The sequence below is a fragment of the Schistocerca cancellata genome, chromosome 4 (assembly GCF_023864275.1).
Source record: "Schistocerca cancellata isolate TAMUIC-IGC-003103 chromosome 4, iqSchCanc2.1, whole genome shotgun sequence".
NCBI classification, from domain to species: Eukaryota; Metazoa; Arthropoda; class Insecta; order Orthoptera; family Acrididae; genus Schistocerca; species Schistocerca cancellata.
Window position 1 is genome coordinate 616,400,063 of NC_064629.1, and position 14,489 is coordinate 616,414,551.

The window sequence follows — 14,489 nt, forward strand, 5'->3', positions numbered from 1 at the left end:
GTGTCGCCATGTTGAGTGCGGGCATTATCTTACTGAAAGGTAAGTCCAGGTTAGCTTACAATGAAAGACAACAAAACGGATTGTAGAATATCGTCGACCTATTGCTGTATTGTAAGGTGCCACAGATGGCAACCAAAGAGGCCCTGATATGAAAAGAAATGGCACGACAAACCATCCCTCCCATTTGCCTGTCCATAAATTGGACGACAATCAGGTTGTTATCCCAGCATATACATCTTCAGCTGGGAATTGATGGAATAGAACTGTCTTCAGTGATGAGTCCCACTTCATATGTGCCCTGATGACGAGCGAAGACGTGTATGGAGAAGCCCAGTCACTGGTGAGATATCAGCCTGAATGTTGGCCGCCACACTGCGTGACTACCAGGCGTGATAGTCTGGGTTGCCATTTCTTTTCAGTTCTGGATCTGTTCGGTTGTTATATGCGGCACCCTTACAGCACTCCATTACGTCGACTACATTCTACGGCCCGTTTTGTTGTCCTTCAAGGCAAGCCATCATGGACTTACAGATCATCCAGATGTCTGCCCACATACGGCGAACGTTTCTACTGCTTGTCTTCGTGCTTGCCAAAATCTACCTTAGCCAGCAAGGTCGCTGGATCTCTTCGCAATTGAGAGCGTTTGGAGCACTATCGGTAGAGTCCTCCAACCAGCTTGGGATTTTGACGATCTAACGCGCCATTTGGACAGAAGGACATCAAACAACTTTCTTCAAGCTGAATTGCTGCCCTCATAGAGGCCAGAGATGTATCATATAGCCTAATATCCTCGCTCGATAAAGAACAGACTTTTTTTCAGTATTCGTCATAGTGACAAGCTATATTGCTTTTAAGTAAACCACTACATTATATTTAATTGAATTTACGGAGCTAAAACGTATTGCGTAGAATTTTTGTATGGTTCAATTTAACTCATAAATTATTACAACTTTAAACATAGCTTACAACTTTAAACACAGCTGTGTGCACCAACCGTGATTTTTTCTTTTTTTTTTTTTATAGTAAAGACAGCCCACCACTGGTTGCAATGGATTTGATAGTCGAATTGACCATGGTTTCGACTCCTAAACTAAGGGAGTCTTCATCAGAATTTATACTACCTAAATAAGGGGGATACAAAGTTAGTCATTAATAAGAAAAATAAAACTCATAAATTATTGCATATGAAATGTAGGCAAAGTATCGAAACTGTATTAAACCTTGAGAGCAAAACAGTAGCTATCACCGTTGTCGAGATATTTGATCCTACTGTAGGTTGGAGGACGGGCCGTGCGATATGCGGCCAGTTCGATCCCTGCTCGTCAACAATCATATTGACGTAACAGTCTCTAAACTTCGTAAAAGGTTCCAGATATCGAAATGTGGATTTTTGCAAATGATAGCTCGCAGAGAGTAACGTATTTTGTCGCATGATAAACACGTATAACTTTTTTTATCTGTAGAATTATGGAAGTAACTACCGTTTTCACAATGGATCGACGTACCTTTTTAAACGGCATTTAACAGAGCGTAAAACGAGAAAAACAGTGATATGGAACACGTTAATGTTCCATATACGCCTACAGAGCTTAAACCGAAACCAGTTTTCTGGTGCGTCGTAAGTTGATTTGCTAAGAATTTACAAATATCAATGTTATTTTATTGTACCTTATTAAATTTTGTACATTTAAAGCGTTCAGAATGCTTTACAACTCCATGTAATGAAACTATCATGCCAATAATTGTTTCCAGCCTCACTAAAATAGTCTTTACAGGCAGGATATGTAGCAACTGATAAGTCAGTTACTTTTACCGGAAGACTGTACAGTCCTGATCGAATCTTTGTACCAAACACCTTGGCATAAAGTACCAAATATAAAATTCTGTGCATCGTCTTCAATATCCATAAGCTCTGGAGGCCAATATGCCATATATGATAAGCATTCTCACTGAGCACAGTCTTGCAAGTAGTTATGAAAGACCAGTCATAATATAAATAATTAGCTTTCTAGTTACCGCTTTAGCTGTTATGATACAGTGGTCGATTCAATATTGGGTTGCCACAGTACCGTATTTATTTTTTGATTAACGTACTTCCCCAGCACAAACAGTAATAAAAAATAGTTTCATATTACATTAGTGCATCGCATAAGCTTGCGAGTTGTGACATGATATTTGAAGTCAGCGGAGAAACCTTCCGTGCACAAAAAACGTACAGAAGTATATGAAGATCTGCATTACGATATACACTTCTGGAAATGGAAAAAAGAACACATTGACACCGGTGTGTCAGACCCACCATACTTGCTCCGGACAATGCGAGAGGGCTGTACAAGCGATGATCACACGCACGGCACAGCGGACACACCAGGAACCGCGGTGTTGGCCGTCGAATGGCGCTAGCTGCGCAGCATTTGTGCACCGCCGCCGTCAGTGTCAGCCAGTTTGCCGTGGCATACGGAGCTCCATCGCAGTCTTTAACACTGGTAGCATGCCGCGACAGCGTGGACGTGAACCGTATGTGCAGTTGACGGACTTTGAGCGAGGGCGTATAGTGGGAATGCGGGAGGCCGGGTGGACGTACCGCCGAATTGCTCAACACGTGGGGCGTGAGGTCTCCACAGTACATCGATGTTGTCGCCAGTGGTCGGCGGAAGGTGCACGTGCCCGTCGACCTGGGACCGGACCGCAGCGACGCACGGATGCACGCCAAGACCGTAGGATCCTACGCAGTGCCGTAGGGGACCGCACCGCCACTTCCCAGCAAATTAGGGACACTGTTGCTCCTGGGGTATCGGCGAGGACCATTCGCAACCGTCTCCATGAAGCTGGGCCACGGTCCCGCACACCGTTAGGCCGTCTTCCGCTCACGCCCCAACATCGTGCAGCCCGCCTCCAGTGGTGTCGCGACAGGCGTGAATGGAGGGACGAATGGAGACGTGTCGTCTTCAGCGATGAGAGTCGCTTCTGCCTTGGTGCCAATGATGGTCGTATGAGTGTTTGGCGCCGTGCAGGTGAGCGCCACAATCAGGACTGCATACGACCGAGGCACACAGGGCCAACACCCGGCATCATGGTGTGGGGAGCGATCTCCTACACTGGCCGTACACCACTGGTGATCGTCGAGGGGACACTGAATAGTGCACGGTACATCCAAACCGTCATCGAACCCATCGTTCTACCATTCCTAGACCGGCAAGGGAACTTGCTGTTCCAACAGGACAATGCACGTCCGCATGTATCCCGTGCCACCCAACGTGCTCTAGAAGGTGTAAGTCAACTACCCTGGCCAGCAAGATCTCCGGATCTGTCCCCCATTGAGCATGTTTGGGACTGGATGAAGCGTCGTCTCACGCGGTCTGCACGTCCAGCACGAACGCTGGTCCAACTGAGGCGCCAGGTGGAAATGGCATGGCAAGCCGTTCCACAGGACTACATCCAGCATCTCTACGATCGTCTCCATGGGAGAATAGCAGCCTGCATTGCTGCGAAAGGTGGATGTACACTGTACTAGTGCCGACATTGTGCATGCTCTGTTGCCTGTGTCTATGTGCCTGTGGTTCTGTCAGTGTGATCATGTGATGTATCTGACCCCAGGAATGTGTCAATAAAGTTTCCCCTTCCTGGGACAATGAATTCACGGTGTTCTTATTTCAATTTCCAGGAGTGTACTTGCCATTGTCTACAAAGTTTGATAACTGCCAGTGCATTCGAAAGTCATGTATAATACGTGACTAGACGTTGGTTGTTGGCTCATGAAGGAATTCATATCTTACGGGAAATGCAAAAAATTGATGACTGGCCAAAACGATAATTGAAACTTAAAATTTGCTGGTAGCCGCCATAAGAAAACTGCATGCAAGTTGCAAATTCTTCTTAATATAAGGTTGCTTGCAATGAATAGTAGAGATGTCTACACAAATACGTAATTGATATGTACTAGAGGCTATGTTAAATAAATAATCTGGCAATAAATATGCAACTCATCTATGTAACCAGAGGTGTTGCTGTTTGATGCTGGACTGAGATAACAAGAAATACAGTTTGTCTCACTACTTGTTTGTTGCCGTCTTCAGACTGAAGATACTGTTGATACAGCACTCCACACTAGTCTATCGTCGGTAAGCCTCTTAATTTCTACATAGCTACTGAATTTACATCTGTCTGCTCACCGTTGTTAATGCTTGGTCTACCTCTACAATTTTGCTTCCATTTAAGACTGACGATTCCTTGACGCATCAGAATATGACCTGCCAAACAAACCCTTCCTTTAGGGAAGCTGCGCAGTGCTTTCCCTAGTCTCCTGAGTTTGGTTCAGTACCTCTTCAAAAGTTATACGATCTACATATGTTATCCTCGGCATTCTTCTTCAGCTCCACATTTCGAAAGCATCCATTGTCTTCTTCACAGAACTGTTTATCATCCATGTTTCACTTACATACTGGCCACTCTGCAATACCTTCATAATACATTCCCAAAATTTAAATTTCAATTCGATGTCCACATTTTTTCTTTTTCAGATACGCTTTTCTTGTTATTGCCAGTCTGCGTATTTTACCCTCCCTACTTCTGCCCTCTCAGCTACTGTTTCCCTTTAAAGTCCTTGAAGTCTTACAACTGCAGTCGGGTTTTTGTACAAGTTGTAGATAATCATGTGTCCCTGTGTTTTATCTGTCATTCTTCCAGAGCTTCGAAAAGTGTATTTCATTCAAAAACTATCTCTAAATTTACAAATGCTATAAACCCACGTTGGCATTCTTCAGTTTATCTACTAAGATTAGTGATAGGATCAGTATTGGCTGTACAGACATTTCACAAGAATCTAACATTGTGCTCAAGTTCGTTTGTACAGCCTCATCCCCCACCCCCAACCACTCCACATATTCCTTTCGTCTTCCAGCCTTCTCTTCTTTGCCTGATTCTGGCTTGCCATCTAAGCTCCTGATATTCGTACAATTACATTTCTTTACTCCAAAGTGTTTTTTTTTTTATTTTCCTTTATGCGCCATCTACCTTTTCCAACTGCAAAATCACAAAGCAAGAATAGGTAGGAGGAAAATTCAAGTCTGTTGCAATAGCTTCGAACTTTCCTCCCAACCAGTCTTGATTTCTGATTTTGGACTTCCTGTTAATGTCATTTTTAGACATTTGTATTCCTTAATGTTTACTTGATTAGCTACATTTTTTTCTTGATGTCAATTAAATTCAATATATCATGTGTTATCCAAGGATTTCTATTTCACCTCTTTCCCATTTTTATCATCCCTTGCCTTCACTACTTCTCTCAAAGGTACCATTCGTCTTGCCGTAGATTCCTTGTTCTGTTTTAGTCACTCGTTGCCTAATGACACCTTTAAAATTATCGACAAAGTCTGGGACATAACTTATTCACGTTCCATCTTCTTAATTTGCTACCTTTTGCTGTGTTTTTTTTTTCATTGAAAGCTGCAGTGCATAACCAATAAACTATCGTCAGTCTGCATCTGCACCTGGAAATGTCTTACTGTTTAGAACCTGATTTAGAAAACTCTGCTGCACATATGAAGGATCAGGGGAAAGAACCAGGTAAGTCTATTTTTATAAAACTCGAGAAAAATCCACTTTAAGGTGTTAACCGTGATTATATCACTATGTAAAAACATACAACACTTTTTATTTCATAAACATCTTGGGTGGATAGAACGTGGAACTAGCGTTATTGGCATCTGAAGCGTTCCCAGTAAACGTCACTTCGTAGCGGGAACGAAACAGGTAAGTCAAGCGAATTAGGCACAATAATTCCATGACAGTCACGAGTAAACGAGTTTTTGTTTTTGATTATATAGCGGTAGTACTCGTATTAAGTACACTTAGCCATGGGGCAGCTGACTGAAGAACAACACCAGGGCGGAGAAACTTAATCAGTCTTCCCAATTTTTTGTATTTGCGCCTTGAAATTGGAAGGAGACCTAGAATAAAAACAGAGTTCTTCGAGTCAATATGTAGCGAACAGAAGATAGCTGAAAAACTACTGTGCGCTGCAGAAGCTGGGAATTCTGATGTTAAACATACCATGATAAACAGATACGGGCAGCCAAAACAGCTCATCCACTGGTTGACATTGTCATGGTGTCCTTGTGATACCAGTTTGTATTCCTCCGACATATGTCGTTTTCCAGCACCGTTGCGTTCCGAATTCCAACATTTTATCACAATGTAATAGCGAACTGCTACTCACAAGGACTGTAAATTTTATCTTCTTCACGCCGCTAATTTGATCGAGAGTTACATAATGAATAAAGGGGAAAACGGTGAAGTTGTCTTATTACCAGCAGAGTCACAAAATCTACATGATGTACGTGGAGGAGTGGTCAATATTCAGAGATCACACGGACGATCATACGAAACAAAAATTTCTAGTACACAGAGGCTCTAAAACGCATACCTTAAAAGCTATGGGAACTTCATCTTCCATACCGTGAAACAAAGTTCTTGTACTGTAAGCTACTCTTCAGTGTCTTCATCCAAGGCATGAGCGATAAAGTGAAAAAAGAATGACTTCACTTCATTTGCGCCCTTTTTCACAACACATTCAGAGTTTACATAAAAAAGAACGATTAGTGTGTTGCAAGCACATAGGTTTTTCATCAAAATATCGAAAGTTTCCGCTGAAAGTAAACGTCATTTGTTTCTATATTTGACATGTACACATTTTTGAATTGTGGATAGCCACCTTCTTTTTGTTTTTCTTGCGTCGAATTTACTGGCGGCAGCGATTGTTGTATTAGAATTCCGTTTGCTCTGCCCTCTCGGTGCCAGATGAATCTCCGACTGACTAGCCTGTTTTTTTTTTTTTTTTTCACCTGAAAAATTGGTTTGACTGATCCTTTTCCATTACAGCAAAACTGTTAGCCGGCCGTTCTGGCCGAGTGGTTCTAGGCGCTTCAGTCCAGAACCGCGCTGCTGCTACGGGCGCAGGTTCGAATCCTGCCTCGGGCATGTATGTGTGTGATGTCCTTAGGTTAGTTAGGTCTAAGTAATTCTAAGTCTAGGGGACTGATGGCAGATGTTAAGTCCCATACTGCCTAGAGCCATTTTGAAAACTGTTAATTAGAGTATCTCTGGAATCGCTTGTTATTTTTTTTTTTCAGTTTTAGGCTTTCAGCAAATGCCTATGATCTGTCAGAATCGAGCTGTGGCAGTAAATCAATTTTGAAAAGAAAATAACTTAAATGGTTTTTCCCCTTTTCCCCTGACCGTTCATATGCATACTTCTCTCATTATTCTTAAGCAAAGTGTCTGCGATGATTAAATTATTCTCTGTGCAAAGTTCTATCAGATGGCTTCCCCTTTCGTTCATTCCCCTATGCCCATGTTGTTCTACTATTTTTTCTTTGTATCCCTGCTACCGAATTCTACTCTCAGCACACTTTACATTTTTGTCTCTCTTAACTGTATGATGGATGTACGATCAGGTAAAAGAAATTATGCAATTTGTTCATTACCTGTTGTGTTAGTAGGCATGTTGACTTGTACCACTGTGTGTGTGTGTATGTATGTGTGTGTGTGTGTGTGTGTGTGTGTGTGTGTGGGCTTTATGCACATCTTAGTTATGATGATGTTAATGGAAGTTTGCAGATGGAGTTTAGTATTGTGATACTACTTCACTGATTGTTTCAATAACTGACACAGAGTGCTTAAAATCTACGTCTTCATCTAAATCTGCATAGATACTCCGCAAGCCACCGTACGGTGTGTAGAGGAGAGCACTCTGTACTACTACTAGTATTTTACTTTCCTGTTCCACTCGCAAATAGAGCGAGGGAAAAACGACTATCTACATGCCTCAGTATGAGCTCTAACTTATCGTATCTTATATTCGTGGTATGTACGCACAACGTCCGAAGTCATCTTCAAATACCGGTTCTCCAAATTTTCTCAATAATGTTTCTCGAAAGAGCGTCGCCTCCTTGAAGGATTCCCATTTGAATTCCAGAAGGATCTCCGTAACACTTACTTGCTGTTCTAACCTATCGATAGCAAACCTGGCAGTCCACATCTGAATTGCTTTGATGTCTTCCTTCAGTCCGACTTGGAATGGATCCCAGACACTCGAGAAGTACTTAAAAATAGGTCGCACCAGCGACCTATATGCGGTCTCCTTTACACGTGAACCACACTTTCCCATAATTCTGCCCATGAACTGAAGTCGACTATTCGCCTTCCCTACCACAGTTCTCACATCTCGTTCCATCTCATATCGCTTTGCAACGTTACGCCCAGATATTTAAACGACTTGACTGTTTCAAACAGGACACTAGTAATACTGTATCCGAACATCACAGGTTTGATCATCCGACTCATCCGCATTAACTTTAATTTTTCCACATTTATGGCTAGCTGCCATTCCTCGTACCAACTGTAAATTTTGTCTAAGTTGTCTTGTATCTTCCTACAGTCACTCAATTTCGACACCTTACCGTACACCACGGCATCGTCAGCGAACAACCGCAGATTACAGGCCACCCTGTCCGGCAAATTATTGATGTATGTAGAGAACATCAACAATCCCATCACACTTCCCTGGGGCACTCCTGACTATATCCTTGTCTCTGATGAACACTCGCCGTCGAGGACAACATACTGCGTTCTATTATTTAGGAAGTCTTTGATTCACTCATATACCTAGAAACTAATTCCGTGTGCTCGTACCTTCTGTAACAGCCTGCAATGGGAAACCGTGTCAAATGCTTTCCGGAAATCTAGAATTATGGAATCTGCCTCTTGTCCATAGTTCGCAGTGTATCATGTGAGAAAATGGCCAGCTGAGTTTCGCACGATCGATGCTTTCTAAAACCATGCTGATTCTTAGACATAAGCTTCTGAGTCTCGAAGAAAGTTTATGATATTCGAACTGAGGTTATGCTAGGGATATTGGTCAGTAATTTTGCGGGTCCTCGCTTGGGACTTTGTGCTGGGAGAGAGATTCTCGATAAATACAAGCTAGGTAAGAGGCGAATGCTGCAGAATACTTTTTCTAAAATCGAACTGGGATTCCATCCGGACATGGTGAATTATTTGCTTTCATATCTTTCAGTTGTTTCTCTATGCCACGGTTGTTTATTACTATGTCATCCATACGGGAGTCTGTCCGATGGTCAAATGGCGGTATATTTATTTGTACGATTCTCCTGTGTGAACGATTTCTTGAACGTGAAATGTAAAACTTAGCTTTGGTTTTTCTATCTTCAACTGCCATACCATACTGGTCAAGTAGGGTCCGAATGGAAGCCGTAGACGCGCTTAGCGATTTTACATAAGACCAAAATTTTCTCGGATCCTCTGCCAGATCTTTTGCTGGCGCACGAATCTCTACTAACCTTATCTTGTGGTCATTTGTCGGTTCCATTTTGAACTAAGAGTGCAGCAGCGTCTTATTCCTCAGCATCCTCCACGTTTTGATACTAAACTATGGTGGGTCTTTTCCATCCTTTATACGCTTATTAGGCACATAACACACAATTCTCCAGACTACGATTTACAATCTACTTAAACTTATTCCATAATTCCTCTACATCCATCTGACTGTAATTAAGTGATGCCAGTTCACTGTCTAAGTAAGATGCTAATAACTCCTTATCTGCTCTGTCTAGCAGAAACACTTTCCTAGCCTTCTTGACTGATTTATTAACTTTCGTACTCATAGTTGCTATGATGACATCATAATCACTAGTCCCCGTTTCTATACTGACACTGCCGATAAAGTCCAGCCTATTTGTATCTTAGAGGTGCAAGATATTTCCATTGTGTGTGGACTGCCGAGCTAGAAAACGTGCTCATAAGTATTTTGCATGACTGCCTGTAGCTCCCGCAATGTACCCATAGACATCTCAGTCTATATTCGGTTGGCTAAAGTCGCCTCCAACTAGTATTGCATCGTCTTGGTATTTACGCTATTGACCGTAGACTTTCTTTGAACGACTCTAGAACTGTCACAGCAGACTCGGGTGGCCGGTAGAAATATCCAACAATTAACTCGGTTTCATCTACACCTGTTATACGCGATCAGATAACTTCACTGTCACACTCACTTCGACCTCAATATTTTAAATTGCAGGCAACATTCCTCCTACTAAGGGATCTAATAGTTCTTTCCGAAATATGTTCCACGACTCGCTATGTATCTCAGAGCTTTCCACTTCGGGTTTTAGCCAGCTCTCGGTCCCAACAATAATTTCAGCACGAGTAAATACTGAGGATCAACTGTCGGACTGGCCAGCCTGGGTGGCCGAGCGGTTCAAGGCGCTACAGACTGGAACCGCACGACCACTACGGTCGCAAGTTCGAATCCTGTCTCAGGCATGGATGTGTGTGCTGTCCTTAGTTAGGTTTTAGTAGTTCTAAGTTCTAGGGGACTGATGATCTCAGATGTTAAGTCCCATAGTGCTCAGAACCATTCGTCTTTGTTTCTTATAGATACATGGTGCAGTTAATCAAATGCACCGCAGGTTTTTGTGGGTCTCCATCCATACCTTAGTGCCGGTCCGTCACTGGCTACTGTTGACATCTGCTGCTTTCAGGTGGGAACGCCAATTTCCGGCCCGCATCTCGTGGTCGTGCGGTAGCGTTCTCGCTTCCCACGCCCGGGTTCCCGGGTTCGATTCCCGGCGGGGTCAGGGATTTTCTCTGCCTCGTGATGGCTGGGTGTTGTGTGATGTCCTTAGGTTAGTTAGGTTTAAGTAGTTCTAAGTTCTAGGGGACTGATGACCATAGATGTTAAGTCCCATAGTGCTCAGAGCCATTTGAACCGCCAATTCCGCGTTTCACTGTCAACGTGTCACCGCGGAAAACGCTTGCCGCTGCCTTTCTGCCGCCTCTTTAGTTTGCCGGCACGGTAGCTCAGCGTGTTCGGTCAAAGAGCCGGTTGTCCGCTGTAATAAAAAACTGAGTGGAAGGATCAACAAACGAAGTTGAACGGATGTCACTGTGACGTCCGCAACGACCAAACACAACGATCAGCAACGAACAAAATGGAAAAAAAGTGAGAACACCAGTTTACACCGCTCACGTAGGACGACGTGACAGCGCCACGTGACGGCCAGCTGATCGGTCGGCGCTTTTTGTCGCAAGGATACAGTTGGTGTATAGCCGGTAGCCGGTGGCCATATTAGGCGAGGAAACGCTAAAGTGTTCTGATATTGACGCAGCCCGCGAACTCTTCCACGAAATTGTTTCTTTAGGTTTTTGCTATTTTTGGTGGGTTAGAAAGTAAAGCAAATTATCTTTTAGGTGTCATCAGACTAATATCCGTACATTACAGCCGAAAAGGGGTTTAAAAAATAGGGAATAGTGTGGTCTCGAACTCGCGACTTTTTGCTTACTTTCCACGACATTTCTTACTAGACCACGAGCTGACACAGTAGTACAAGAACTCGAGAAGACACCAATAATTTCTCCAGGAGCTTCCGCATCCTACAGTGCTGCAAATCGTGCACGTTACCAGAGTTAGAATTCTGAGGGGCAATCGGTTTTGGTGACTGGCTTAACTGAACGACTTGGACTTCCACTCTGCAGTAGCTGGCCGGCTGCCAGATTTTATGTCTAAGACTGTACATAATAACTGAATTTATGAAAACGCACAAACACTGATTTGTTCGTTATTGTATTCAGCTGAAAGGTTTATCCCATGTATATGTACTGGAGTTTCTGGACTGAGGTCACATGCTACAGATTCCTTCATTAGAGTTTTAAAATCATATCTAACTATTTGTATCATCGTAATGGAAGGACGTTGTGTGCACAGTAATTCATTTGAGTGGAAGCATGACATGTCATTGAGATGTTTCAATGAAAAGACCCTAAAGACCTATTTCAGTACTTGTGAGTCACCCAGAAATTGAAAACTTAATACAGTTTTATCAAGGAAGGAACGGCGAATGAGCCAATGTGGGAGAATGGTAATATATGACAAGTCTATGATGATTAATACATTTTAAGGATATCCATATAACTGTGAGAAGCATAGAGATCACGAGAAAAAAATTAAAAATCTAACGAGCTTCTTAGTATTGAAGTAAGTTTACACATATGGCATGAAAACAAAAACATCCATAATGTCTTTAAATGAGAGAAGTATATAGCAATGTATACACCTTCAGAGTACCTTTTAAGGAATTATGTCGAACACAAATGTTCAGTTTTATTCTGTATAACTGTAAGTTTTTATCATTGACTGCAATGTCACTCCAGCTGGTAACAATAGACCAAGTATGACAGCTCATGAAAATAAATCTGACAGTTGATGTTTTTAGCTACAATATGTCTACCACTTCCAAAAAGATTTTGAAACATCTCACAGATGAAAATCTTGTATCTGGACTAAACCAAAATGACGAAGGGTCTTTCCCTACTCCCTTATACATAAAAAGCATTACGTGCATTAATTCGATGTACTGTTACAGTTATAAGCATAGTTCATAAAAAGCCAGAAGAAGATTCAAAATTTTGTGACGAAAAGAGAGACAACTTTGAAATAGAGAAACCGAGGTTGAACTGTGAAAGTAGTTTAAAAAGTAATTACAAAAAATGGCTCTGAGCACTATGGGACTTAACATCTGAGGTCATCAGTCCCCTAGAACTTAGAACTACTTAAACCTGACTAACCTAAGGACATCACACACACCCATGCCCGAGGCAGGATTCGAACCTGCGACCGTAGTGGTCACGCGGTTCCAGACTGTAGCGCCTAGAACCACTCGGCCACCCCGGCCGGCAAGAAATTACAACGTTCGTATATTCTGTAATTATATTTCATGTATAAACGTTAGTGATAGTTTCGAAAATAAAATACATATCAGTGGTGGCTGTATATTTGAATATGGAATAGTTGAATTCCATCCAGTTTTTTTAATAAAAGAATGTTTGAAAAGACTGATCGAGAGGGCTTAGCCTTTCAGCATTTAACAGTACTCCTGCTCTTACAGTTTGGCGTTATTCACTATAAACTAAAACCATATCTCCTTTCTCGACTGACTTAAAAATTGTGAAAGTTTTAGTAGTCTTGAGAGCAAATTGGCTGATCTCTACAATAGCAAAGCGCAATTTGATGGGTTCCGAGCGCAAACTGAAGCTGAGGTGCGTCTTTGTTTAAGTTTGGTAGAGTTGGAGAGGCAACGTCACAATGGTTTTCTCAGCTATTATCATGTTAGTATTTGATCAAGTTACACTCATATTATGTCACAGAGGTCCACTCCGACGACGTTTTCCAGTGCCACAGAAAGTGGACATAGTGCCTTAAAACAAATAGGTCTCATAATTCGGAAGTTATAAATGTTATAAATTACTTACGCTAAACAGGAATTTCTCCGCATTCTCCGCTGAACCTTGTGGATAAGAAACCTCTACATATTTCCTCATTCTGGATGTACATTCACGCTCAAAAGTATCCGAACGACCAGAATTGCATTTCGCCTTATTCGCATGCAACCTGCGTAACGCAGCTATCTAGCAGCTCCTCTAATCGCTTCTCGGTACAGTCGTTTGCCTATTGAAAATGGTTCCACCAAATCACCACTAGAAAACACTGCTCTGCATCTCAATAACTCAAGATGTAAAGTAATACCACAATACTAAAAATATCAGGGAACACCTTATTACAGATAAGACTGTTACCACTCTCATTATTACGTCAGATTGGTAATGCACGTAGTAAGTGCGTCGTATTCATGACTTCCTCTTCAAAGTAACATACCGTACTTATTATTTAACAGAAAATGACATTAAAAATTTAAGTTATTCACGAGCAGCTAGTTGAGAATATGTATGAACTTCAAATGACAGACGAACCGTTTCGTTCTGCATATGGATTCAAACCCAGGTCATGCAGACTAAGCAAAGATTTTGTGACTAACGGACACTAGCAGTTATTCCTGATTAGGTATACAGAGAGTGATACACCTCGATTTTAGACAGTATCAGTTAGCAAATATCAACTTTAAATTACATAACGTAAACATTTTTAACGCACGCGAATTCCTACCCAGCATCTATTGCCCCCGTCAACGAACTACGAGAGATTTTAAATATTGCTTCTGCACAAGTAACTTACTTGAAATGCCGCGAGGTAAGGCTTTGTGTTGGACAGGGATTCGAACCCAGAACCTAATCGGATTGTTATCGAAGCACAATCAACTGTGACATATCGGATTTTCTCGGCAGTAGCAGGGTGTTTTAACTGAAATGGCGAGATGAAACATAATTTTTGTCCTTCCTAGGACTCCAACCCGGCACCTATCGCTTTACATTCTAGAGAAAACGAACGTTAAATATGGGTTTGTTACACCAGCAGCAACATGTGAGCATGTTTGAACTAGAAATAATATGACGAAGAGTTCAATGCTGAATGGTAATCGAACCCTACACATATCGTTGTTGACTACACACGAAGAGACGTCAGCTACCGAATTTTTCTCCACTAGCAGCTCGCAATAACATCCTTGAAATTAGAGTGT